General features: G+C 53.1%; 4 non-coding genes across 4 annotated transcripts; all 4 read left to right on the forward strand.

Annotated features, from left to right (window-relative positions):
* The first annotated feature begins 4,099 nt into the window (after positions 1 to 4,099).
* Positions 4,100 to 4,171, forward strand: TRNAH-GUG (transfer RNA histidin (anticodon GUG)). The gene has a single exon. It is a non-coding gene; the product is annotated as a tRNA-His (tRNA).
* A 295-nt stretch (positions 4,172 to 4,466) lies between these two features.
* Positions 4,467 to 4,547, forward strand: TRNAS-AGA (transfer RNA serine (anticodon AGA)). Its single transcript has one exon. It is a non-coding gene; the product is annotated as a tRNA-Ser (tRNA).
* A 1,615-nt stretch (positions 4,548 to 6,162) lies between these two features.
* Positions 6,163 to 6,244, forward strand: TRNAS-AGA (transfer RNA serine (anticodon AGA)). The gene has a single exon. It is a non-coding gene; the product is annotated as a tRNA-Ser (tRNA).
* A 1,286-nt stretch (positions 6,245 to 7,530) lies between these two features.
* On the forward strand, positions 7,531 to 7,602 carry TRNAH-GUG (transfer RNA histidin (anticodon GUG)). The gene has a single exon. It is a non-coding gene; the product is annotated as a tRNA-His (tRNA).
* Positions 7,603 to 12,299: the final 4,697 nt, after the last annotated feature.

Here is a 12,299-nt window from a genome sequence, read left to right on the forward strand (position 1 = left end):
ATTGGGCCGTTGGTCCTCGAATTGCTTCAAGAGGTATGTGCGATTGCACATGTTGTGAGTGATCAATTGACATGCACTCACGTTTTCTGTCTTTGTTTACTTTACAGTTTCGCGAGCCTGCCACGCGGGGCGGAATTTGAGGTCGACCCAGCACCAGGAGACCAGCGGTCAGAGGCCACCGACTGGAGAGAGGATGGTATGGGTCGTGGGCCACTCATACGTGAGGCGCGCCGGCGACGTATTCAAGGAAGGTGACGCGATTCACGCACCTGGGGAATACGGGTTCAGAGTGTCCTTCCATGGGAAGGGTGGGCTCGTTTTTGACCACTTTGAATCATTTTTCTAGGGGCTTCTAGGGCGGTATAGGTCACCGCCGTCTGTAGTCATAGTACACCTGGGAGGCAACGACTTGGTGACACTGGGTAGACGAGTGTTACTTGAACGAATTTTGTCAGCGGTTAGCTGGTTGGCTATAAGAGTCTCGGGGTGTACGATTGCCTGGTCCCACATGATTCCTAGGAAGATGTGGCAGGGGGGCCTTTCGGTGTCAGCACTGAACCATTCAGTTAAACGGGTCAATAATAAAATAGGTAGATTGTTCCGTTCTGCGCAGTTGCATAACATTCCTCATGGGTGTATTCGGGGTGATCAAATGTATCTGAACGATGGGGTTCACCTGTCCAGGGAGGGGAATGACTTACTCATAGGAGACTTCGTAGCATGGCTAAAAGGGTTTGAGGAAGCATGACCTTTAGGAGGATTTGGGGGGACCGGATAGTCGGTCAACTATCCGGTCTGTGGCGGTAAGGTCATGATCGGTGAGCAGTAATTTCAAGGTCCCTAGAGTGGGGCGCCACCCACAATGGATGGGAGCGCCCGGGGGAAGACGGCCATTGGCCCCTTCCACGGGGAGGCGGCACCCACTAAGGATGGGGAGCCTAGTGGGAGATGGCCATGGGCCCCTCCCAGGGGGGGAGGCGGTTAAATGCCCCTCCTACTAATTTCCCGGGGCCGGATATCCGCGACGGCGGATAGAGAGTGTGGGGATGGGGGAAGAGTCCACGCTGTCCTTCCTACAGAGACCTCATACGGGAACTCGGACGACCCTTAAGATGGCGTCGAGTAGAAAGGGGGCCCCCACCACGACAAGGGAAGTTACAGTTGGCAATGAGGGTACAGTCCTCTGCGCATGCGCCGCTCACACCGTGAGGGCGGGAGTCTTGTAGTAGGGATCTGACACCGGTTAAGACCTTGCCGTTGGCCCTTAATGCTAGGATGTACAATTTGAGTTAGAGTGTATGCATTTTCAGGATGTTAGCCAAAAGTACATGACTGCATCGAAATGTAATAAATGACAAATTGTACATTATGCATAATGATGAAACTTTTATTTAATGTTTTAAATTTTGTTTCATATTTTAATAAATACGGCCGGGAGGGTGACTCCCTCCCGCCTTCCAAAAGTTCAACTATTGTCCGACTTCCCATTCTTGGGGAAACGTGTTGGGAGGGGGTGGCGGGCATCCCGGCCATATGGAAAGGGGCGACCACTCGGTCCCCCCGAACGTATGGATGGGTGCCCCGAACCTCCCGGGAAACCATTTTGGGCGGGGTGGGCGTAGCCCGGCTGGTATGCCCGAAGCGGCGTAGCCGGGGTGCGCCTTCCCCCGCCCAAGAGGGGTTGTCCTAGACACCTCAACGGAAGACGACCACGCCCCGTAGGCGTACCGGGGACGGGTACACGCCCTCCCGCAGAAGAATAAAGGAGCGGGAATCCAGAGGAGCGTCCTCTTGTTCCTCGGATCGGAAGGCTGCACCACTCGTTGACCGTGAGCCCTCGACGGAACAAGCAGCAATTTTGACCCACCCACCAGCCCCTTATGGCAAATGTTTGGAGAAATAAAGTCTTGCAGAGAGATGGAAGTATAGGCCTTTTTTCCTTGATAGAAAGAATGAAGGAATGTTGAGAATAAAGATTGACCTTTTGCAGAGATGTCTACTTGCAGGAAAGAGCAATTGATGGCACAGTAGGATGATGTCGAGTTTTTCTTTCCTTAGTAGGTAAACAACTGTCGTATTTATATGTCGGGCGGTAAGGTCATGATCGGTGAGCAGTAATTTCAAGGTCCCTAGAGTGGGGCGCCACCCACAATGGATGGGAGCGCCCGGGGGAAGACGGCCATTGGCCCCTTCCACGGGGAGGCGGCACCCACTAAGGATGGGGCGCCTAGGGGGAGATGTCCATGGGCCCCTCCCAGGGGGGGAGGCGGTTAAATGCCCCTCCTACTAATTTTCCGGGGCCGGATATCCGCGACGGCGGATAGAGAGTGTGGGGATGGGGGGTGAGTCCACGCTGTCCTTCCTACAGAGACCTCATACGGGAACTCGGACGACCCTTAAGATGGCGTCGAGTAGAAAGGGGGCCCCCACCACAACAAGGGAAGTTACAGTTGGCAATGAGGGTACAGTCCTCTGCGCATGTGCCGCTCACACCGTGAGGGCGGGAGTCTGGTAGTAGGGATCTGACACCGGTTAAGACCTTGCCGTTGGCCCTTAATGCTACGATGTACAATTTGAGTTAGAGTGTATGCATTTTCAGGATGTTAGCCAAAAGTACATGACTGCATCGAAATGTAATAAATGACAAATTGTACATTATGCATAATGATGAAACTTTTATTTAATGTTTTAAATTTTGTTTCATATTTTAATAAATACGGCCGGGAGGGTGACTCCCTCCCGCCTTCCAAAAGTTCAACTATTGTCCGACTTCCCATTCTTGGGGAAACGTGTTGGGAGGGGGTGGCGGGCATCCCGGCCATATAACATCGGCTACAATTTCAGAACTTAACCTTTAGAATTTCTTCCATGTCAGTTTTATAAATAGGTGGCGTATTTTGGTGTCACTATTGCCCTTTCACATATTTATTATCGCTACCCCTTTGATATCTTTGCTATAACTCTCGTCCTACATTAGCGCTGGTGCAAACACTTCAAATTATTATACCCTGGCTCTCTCAGTCATACCATTCATGCACTTGAAACTCACTTTACCAATAAAAGAAGCAAATAGAAAAATAAAACAAAAGTGCTTGCTGGATTAGGCAAACACACTTTATAAAACTGCATTTTCTTTTCTATTCTCCCCGTGTTACAAGCTTAACTGCTCCCTGTGTAATTTCTCTTAGCCTGCTGTCCCAGGAAGATAATTTTATCTACAGGCTCTTTCTGTGTTTTTTTCCTAGTCTTTCTTTCCCTTTTCTTAGATTTGTAACTGTTCCTTTACGTGCTCTATTTAGGCGCCATTAATCTCATTTGAGCTCCTTGTACCTGCTGCTGTTTTCTCCATACCTCATACTGCCTTTTCCCTCTTTCTCTCTTTCTCTGAGGTTGGTGGCTACTTTCCAAAGCTTCTGATGCCCCAATGTTCCTTCATCTTGTTGTCAGACGTGAATTGGAAAAGCAACCAAATTAACAAGCCTTTACCACTCATACCTGGCAGAGGTTTATACTTTAATTCAATGAGCTAAGAAAAGCGTGTTGTGGGGCCCCTACGAGCCATGGTGCTTGCTTCATCATAATTAGGCACGCAGTCATTAGCCACAGCTCTGATCACGGGTCACTGAGGTCAGTTTCAATAATTCCTCAAAAACCTAACCATGCAGTCCCCCCTAACTGTGTAGTTATCTTGCTTTACTGCTGTTAGTGTGATTAGCTGGGAGGAGCTCACGGCAGCATCCTCCCTATAAAAGTGTAGATGGACAGCTCCTTAACTCTTTCTTGCTTCACATATAGATGGCTTGAGGAGGTACAAGGGTGATGCAGGTCTACTAGACAGAATAGAAGATCTGCGCCAGGTGTGTTTCTCTGCATTGGTGTCCCATCACAGGCCCACAAGTGTATGTATGATCTTTGACTCCTGGCAGTTCACAAGCAGGCGGCCAGGAAACGGTTTCAGCCTATCAACCACTGAGGAGACAAAGCCTTTGTATAAGGAATGAGGAAGCAATGAACACATTCAGCCGATCACAGGAGTTCCCTGAGTGTTCCGAACTATAAATTCTCCATGTCACTGTATGTTATTGAGCCCAAGTAGCTGGCCGTGATCGTATAGTGGTTAGTACTCTGCGTTGTGGCCGCAGCAACCTCGGTTCGAATCCGAGTCACGGCATTGTGGTTGGCAATGTCAAGGCAGTTGGTTTTTTCTTTTACAGAATTACCAAATGTACCAGTTGTTTTTGTAAAATGTCTATTAAAAACAGATCCTTTAAAATATTTAAACGATCGAACGACAAATTATTTAAACACACATGATTATAAGATGTAGCCTTATTTTTGTTTTTAGGAGAGAATGTGCCTGCTGAAAAAAACATTATTTTTAAAAAGTGCATTGCAGAATATCAGGAATTTGCTGTGGAACACCTTGAAAACTTTCATGCAGATTATTTGCACAAAACTTGCAGTCAGTTGTTGTGGCCGAGTGGTTAAGGTGATGGACTAGAAATCCATTGAGGTCCCCCGCGCAGGTTCGAATCCTGCCAACAACGAGAAACTTTTTAACATCGGCTACAATTTCAGAAGTTAACCTTTAGAATTTCTTCCATGTCAGTTTTATAAATAGGTGGCTTATTTTGGTGTCACTATTGCCCTTTCACATATTTATTATCGCTACCCCTTTCATATCTTTGCTATAACTCTCGTCCTACATTAGCGCTGGTGCAAATACTTCAAATTATTATACCCTGGCTCTCGCAGTCATGCCATTCATGCACTTGAAACTTACTTTACAAATAAAAGAAGCAAATAGAAAAATAAAACAAAAGTGCTTGCTGGATTAGGCAAACACACTTCATAAAACTGCATTTTCTTTTCTATTCTCCCCGTGTTACAAGCTTAACTGCTCCCTGTGTAATTTCTCTTAGCCTGCTGTCCCAGGAAGAGAATTTTATCTACAGGCTCTTTCCGTGTTTTTTTCCTAGTCTTTCTTTCCCTTTTCTTAGATTTGTAACTGTTCCTTTACGTGCTCTATTTAGGCGCCATTAATCTCATTTGAGCTCCTTGTACCTGCTGCTGTTTTCTCCACACCTCATACTGCCTTTTGCCTCTTTCTCTCTTTCTCTGAGGTTGGTGGCTACTTTCCAAAGCTTCTGATGCCCCAATGTTCCTTCATCTTGTTGGCAGACGTGAATTGGAAAAGCAACCAAATTAACAAGCCTTTACCACTCATACATGGCAGAGGTTTATACTTTAATTCAATGAGCTAAGAAAAGCGTGTTGTGGGGCCCCTACGAGCCATGGTGCTTGCTTCATCATAATTAGGCACGCAGTTATTAGCCACAGCTCTGATCGTGGGTCACTGAGGTCAGTCTCAATAATTCCTCAAAAACCTAACCATGCAGTCCCCCCCTAACTGTGTAGTTAACTTGCTTTACTGCTGTTTGTGTGATTAGCTGGGAGGAGCTCACGGCAGCATCCTCCCTATAAAAGTGTTGATGGACCGCTCCTTAACTCTTTCTTGCTTCACATACAGATGGCTTGAGGAGGTACAAGGGTGATGCAGGTCTACTAGACAGAATAGAAGATCTGCGCCAGGTGTGTTTCTCTGCATTGATGACCCATCACAGGCCCACAAGTGTATGTGTGATCTTTGACTCCTGGCAGTTCACAAGCAGGCGGCCAGAAAACAGTTTCAGCCTATCAACCACTGAGGAGACAAAGCCTTTGTATAAGGAATGAGGAAGCAATGAACACATTTAGCCTATCACAGGAGTTCCCTTAGTGTTCCGAATTATAAATTCTCCATCGTATCGTGGTTAGTACTCTGCGTTGTGGCCGCAGCAACCTCGGTTCGAATCCGAGTCACGGCATTGTGGTTGGCAATGTCACGGCAGTTGGGTTTTTCTTTTACAGAATTACCAAATGTACCAGTTGTTTTTGTAAAATGTCTATTAAAAACAGATCCTTTAAAATATTTAAACGATCTAACGACAAATTATTTAAACACACATGATTATAAGATGTAGCCTTATTTTTGTTTTTAGGAGAGAATGTGCCTGCTGAAAAAAACATTATTTTTAAAAAGTGCATTGCAGAATATCAGGAATTTGCTGTGGGACACCTTGAAAACTTTCATACAGATTATTTGCACCAAACTTACAGTCAGTTGTTGTGGCTGAGTGGTTAAGGCGATGGACTAGAAATCCATTGGGGTCTCCCTGCGCAGGTTCGAATCCTGACAACAATGAGAATCTTTTTTACATCGGCTACAATTTCAGAAGTTAACCTTTAGAATTTCTTCCATGTTAATTTTATAAATAGGTGGCTTATTTTGGTGTCACTATTGCCCTTTCACATATTTATTATCGCTACCCCTTTCATATCTTTGCTATAACTCTTGTCCTACATTAGCGCTGGTGCAAACACTTCAAATTATTATACCCTGGCTCTCTCAGTCATACCATTCATGCACTTGAAACTTACTTTACCAATAAAAGAAGCAAATAGAAAAATAAAACAAAAGTGCTTGCTGGATTAGGCAAACACACTTCATAAAACTGCATTTTCTTTTCTATTCTCCCCGTGTTACAAGCTTAACTGCTCCCTGTGTAATTTCTCTTAGCCTGCTGTCCCAGGAAGAGAATTTTATCTACAGGCTCTTTCCGTGTTTTTTTCCTAGTCTTTCTTTCCCTTTTCTTAGATTTGTAACTGTTCCTTTACGTGCTCTATTTAGGCGCCATTAATCTCATTTGAGCTCCTTGTACCTGCTGCTGTTTTCTCCACACCTCATACTGCCTTTTCCCTCTTTCTCTCTTTCTCTGAGGTTGGTGGCTACTTTCCAAAGCTTCTGATGCCCCAATGTTCCTTCATATTGTTGTCAGACGTGAATTGGAAAAGCAACCAAATTAACAAGCCTTTACCACTCATACATGGCAGAGGTTTATACTTTAATTCAATGAGCTAAGAAAAGCGTGTTGTGGGGCCCCTACGAGCCATGGTGCTTGCTTCATCATAATTAGGCACGCAGTTATTAGCCACAGCTCTGATCATGGGTCACTGAGGTCAGTCTCAATAATTCCTCAAAAACCTAACCATGCAGTCCCCCCTAACTGTGTAGTTAACTTGCTTTACTGCTGTTTGTGTGATTAGCTGGGAGGAGCTCATGGCAGCATCCTCCCTATAAAAGTGTAGATGGACCGCTCCTTAACTCTTTCTTGCTTCACATACAGATGGCTTGAGGAGGTACAAGGGTGATGCAGGTCTACTAGACAGAATAGAAGATCTGCGCCAGGTGTGTTTCTCTGCATTGGTGTCCCATCACAGGCCCACAAGTGTATGTGTGATCTTTGACTCCTGGCAGTTCACAAGCAGGCGGCCAGGAAACGGTTTCAGCCTATAAACCACTGAGGAGACAAAGCCTTTGTATAAGGAATGAGGAAGCAATGAACACATTCAGCCGATCACAGGAGTTCCCTGAGTGTTCCGAACTATAAATTCTCCATGTCACTGTATGTTATTGAGCCCAAGTAGCTCGCCGTGATCGTATAGTGGTTAGTACTCTGCGTTGTGGCCGCAGCAACCTCGGTTCGAATCCGAGTCACGGCATTGTGGTTGGCAATGTCACGGCAGTTGGGTTTTTCTTTTACAGAATTACCAAATGTACCAGTTGTTTTTGTAAAATGTCTATTAAAAACAGATCCTTTAAAATATTTAAACTATCTAACGACAAATTATTTAAACACACATGATTATGGGCCAGATGTATCAAAAGATAGTTTTGCGATTTTTTACTGAATCGCTATTTGAGATGCACAAAATTATTCTCCACAGGTGCAGGGGAAGCCTCCCCGGGCCCTCCGGAACCCGTCACGGGCACCCTGCCACGCGGCAGGACCCAGGACGGAGCCGGGGTGGGGAGGCCGCCCTCCCCGGGGCCCTCAGGGTTCCCCGGACGGAGCTCCTGAAGCCAGCCAAGCCACGGGAGTCTCCCCGGGCACAACGGAACCTCGTCCCAGGCCTTCGGCAGTGGGACAGGAGGGCACTCGGCCATGCCATCGGACTGGAGCCCCGGACGCCCGGGGGAGGACTACTGTTAAAACCATGGAGCCCGCCCGGGGCAATCGGCCATGCCATCGGCCTCCAGCAATGGACACCCAGGAGAAGAATACCGGCAAAACCATGGAGCCCGTCCCGGGTACTCGGCCATGCAGTGGAGAAGTGTGGCTCAATGGTTTGAGCGGCAGACCCTGATGCAGAGGTTTAGCACGGGACCAGGGTTCAATTCCTCGCCTCGGCGGGTCTTGGGCTCAAAATTCCACGGACCCGATAATTCTCGCCTCGGTGCCTATTCCAATGATAAATTTACATTTTACATGCCGCCGGCCTGGAGCCACGGACGCCCGGGGAGGACTACCGTGAAAACCATGGAGCCCGACCTGGGCACTCGCTTATGCCGTTGGCCTGGAGACCCGGACGCACGGGGGGGGCGACTGCCCGGGATGCATGGAGCCCGTCCTGGACACTTTGACATGCCGTCGGCCTGGAGCCACGGATGCCCGGGGAAGGACTACTGCAAAAACCATGGAGCCCAACCCGGGCACTCGGCCATGCCATCGGACTGGAGCCCCGGACGCCCGGGGGAGGACTACTGTTAAAACCATGGAGCCCGTCCGGGGCAATCGGCCATGCCATCGGCCTCCAGCGATGGACACCCAGGGGAAGAATACCGGAAAAACCATGGAGCCCGTCCCGGGCACTCGGCCATGCAGTGGAGAAGTGTGGCTCAAAGGTTAGAGCGGCAGACCCTGATGCAGAGGTTTAGCACGGGACCAGGGTTCAATTCCTCTCCTAGGCGGGTCTTGGGCTCAAAATTCCACGGACCCGATAATTCTTGCCTCGGTGCCTATTCCAATGATAAATTTACATTTTACATGCCGCCGGCCTGGAGCCACGGACGCCCGGGGAGGACTACCGTGAAAACCATGGAGCCCGACCTGGGCACTCGCTTATGCCGTTGGCCTGGAGACCCGGACGCACGGGGGGACGACTGCCCGGGATGCATGGAGCCCGTCCTGGGCACTTTGACATGCCGTCGGCCTGGAGCCACAGACGCCCAGGGGAGGACTACCGTGAAAACCATGGAGCCCGACCCGGGCACTCTGCCCATGCCGTTGGCCTGGAGACCCGGGGACAACTGTCCGTCGTCCTGGAGCCACGGTTGCCCGGCGGAGGACTACCGTGAAAACCATGGAGCCCAACCCGGGCACTCGGCCATGCCATCGGACTGGAGCCCCGGACGCCCGGGGGAGGACTACTGTTAAAACCATGGAGCCCGTCCGGGGCAATCAGCCATGCCGTCGGCCTGGAGCCATGGACACCCAGGGGAAGAATACCAGGAAAACCATGGAGCCCGTCCCGGTCACTCGGCCATGCAGTGGAGAAGTGTGGCTCAATGGTTAGAGCAGCAGACCCTGATGCAGAGGTCTAGCCCGGGACCAGGGTTCAATTCCCCGCCTCGGCGGGACTTGGGCTCAAAATTCCACGGAGCTGATAATTCTCGCCTCTGTGCCTATTACTATGATAGAGTCCCACTCTGCAACTCTGGGCAATAGCTTGCTTATTCTCCACAACGCTAAGGATGCCTGGCCTCCAACTTTGGGGTGCCCAGGAGTGGACACCTCACAGAGAAAGCCAGGATGGGTTACACAGCGGTATTCATACAAGCGCCTTGAGACCCTTGCGGATGAGTAGTGCGCTATACAAGTATCAATTTACATTTTACATGCCGCCGGCCTGGAGCCACGGACGCCCGGGGAGGACTACCGTGAAAACCATGGAGCCCGACCTGGGCACTCGCTTATGCCGTTGGCCTGGAGAACCGGAGGCCCCGGGGGACGACTGCCCGGGACGCATGGAGCCCGTCCTGGGCACTTTGACATGCCGTCGGCCTGGAGCCACGAACGCCCGGGTGAGGTCTACCGTGAAAACCATGGAGCCCGACCCAGGCACTCTGCCCATGCGGTTGGCCTGGAGACCCGGACGCCCCGGGGGGGGCGACTGCCCGGGACGCATGGAGCCCGTCATGGGCACTTTGACATGCCATCGGCCTGGAGCCAAGGTCCCCCGGAGGAGGACTACCGTGAAAACCATGGAGCCCGACCCGGGCACTCTGCCCATGCCGTTTGCCTGTAGTCCAGGGGGACGTCTGCCCGGGACGCATGGTGCCCGTCCTGGGCACTCGCTTATGCCGTTGGCCTGTAGACCCAGACACCCGGGGGACGACTGCCCGGGGCGCATGGAGCCCGTCCTGGGCACTTTGACATGCCGCCGGCCTGGAGCCACGGACGCCCAGGGGAGGACTACCAAGAAAACCATGGAGCCCGACTCGGGCACTCTGCCCATGCCCTTGGCCTGGAGACCCGGGGAACAACTGCCCGGGACGCATGGAGCCCGTCCTGGGTACTCTGCCAATGCCGTTGGCCTCATGGGGATGGGTACCCCGGAGGCCCGGGGGAGGTCTGCCCGGGACCCATGGAGCCCTTCCCGGGTGCTTTGCCAATGCCTTTGGCCTCCTGGAGATGGGTGCCCCGGTCACCCAGGGGAGGACTGGCCGGGACCCGTGGAGCCCGTCCTGGGCACTTTGACCTGCCGTCGGCCTGGAGAAGGGAGCGCCGGACATCCGGGGGAGGACTGCCCGGGACCCATGGAGCCCGTCCTGGGCACTCTGACCTGCCGTCGGCCTGGGGAAGGGAGCCCCGGACGCCCGGGGGAGAACTGCCCGGGACCCGTGGAATCCGTCCTGGGCAATTTGACATGCAGTTGGCCTGGAGGAAGTAAGCCCCGGGTGGCCTAGGGAGGTGTTTCCCAGGCATAGCCTATCTGGTCCCCATGGCAGAGAGCCACCAGCCTTGGAGGGGTGTCTGGGCGTACCCTGCCCCTAGTAATCCGGAGGGAAATTACCCCCCTTTCTTGTAATCCGTGCACGCGAGGTGACAGAGGGGACCCAAGGCGTGAAAGAACCCGACCTCATGGAGCCCTCGCTGGGATCCGGGAGGCAAATGGCACCTCATCGGGACTTCCAGGGAAGCCCGGCCATCTGGTCGCCCCATTGGAAAGCATTGCGTGCGACCAGATGGCTGGGATCGAAAGTGCTTCCCACCCCGAGCCTTCGCGGTAGGGTTCCCGCCTGCCTGCCCACGCAAGGCAGGGCTCAGGGACACCGGCTGGGCCTCAGGCGCGGGGTGGACCACCAGAGCTCTCGGGCCCGGACGCCTGGGGGAGGACTGCCCGAGACCCATGGAACCCGTCCCGGATACTTTGCCATGCCGTTGGCCCGGGGAAGGGAGCCCCGGACGCCCGGGGCCCGTGGAGCCCGTCCTGGGAACTCCGGCATGCCGTTGGCCCGGGGAAGGGAGCCCCAGATGCCCGGGACCCGTGGAGCCCGTCCTGGGCACACTGACAAGCCGTTGTCCCGGGGAAGGGAGCCCCGGACGCCGGGGACTCGTTGAGCCCGTCCTGGGCACTCTGGCATGCCGTTGGCCCGGGGAAGGGAGCCCCAGATGCCCGGGACCCGTGGAGCCCGTCCTGGGCACTCTGACAAGCCGTTGTCCTGGGGAAGGGAGCCCCGGATGCCGGGGACTCGTGGAGCCCGTCCTGGGCACTCTGGCATGCCGTTGGCCCGGGGAAGGGAGCCCAAGATGCCCGGGACCCGTGGAGCCCGTCCTGGGCACTCTGACAAGCCGTTGTCCCGGGGAAGGGAGCCCCGGACGCCGGGGACTCGTGGAGCCCGTCCTGGGCACTCTGGCATGCCGTTGGCCCGGGGAAGGGAGCCCAAGATGCCCGGGACCCGTGGAGCCCGTCCTGGGCACTCTGACAAGCCGTTGTCCCGGGGAAGGGAGCCCCGGACGCCGGGGACTTGTGGAGCCCGTCCTGGGCACTCTGGCATGCCGTTGGCTCGGGAAAGGGAGCCCAGGATGCCCGGGACCCGTGGAGCCCGTCCTGGGCACTCTGACAAGCCGTTGGCCCGGGGAAGGGAGCCCCGGACGTCCGGGGCCCGTGGAGTCCATCCTGGGCACTCTGACAAGCCGTTGGCCCAGGAAAGGGAGCGCCGGACACCCAGCGGAGGACTGCCCGGGACCCATGGAGCCCGTCCTGGGCAATCTGACCTGCCATCGGCCTTGAGACCCGGGGGACGACTGCCCGGGACGCATGGAGCCCGACCTGGGCACTCGCTCATGCCGTTGGCCTGGAGACCCGGGGGACGACTGCCCGGGACGCATGGAGCCCGACCTGGGCACTCGCTC

Source organism: Lissotriton helveticus, chromosome 12 (assembly GCF_964261635.1).
Source record: "Lissotriton helveticus chromosome 12, aLisHel1.1, whole genome shotgun sequence".
NCBI lineage: Eukaryota > Metazoa > Chordata > Amphibia > Caudata > Salamandridae > Lissotriton > Lissotriton helveticus.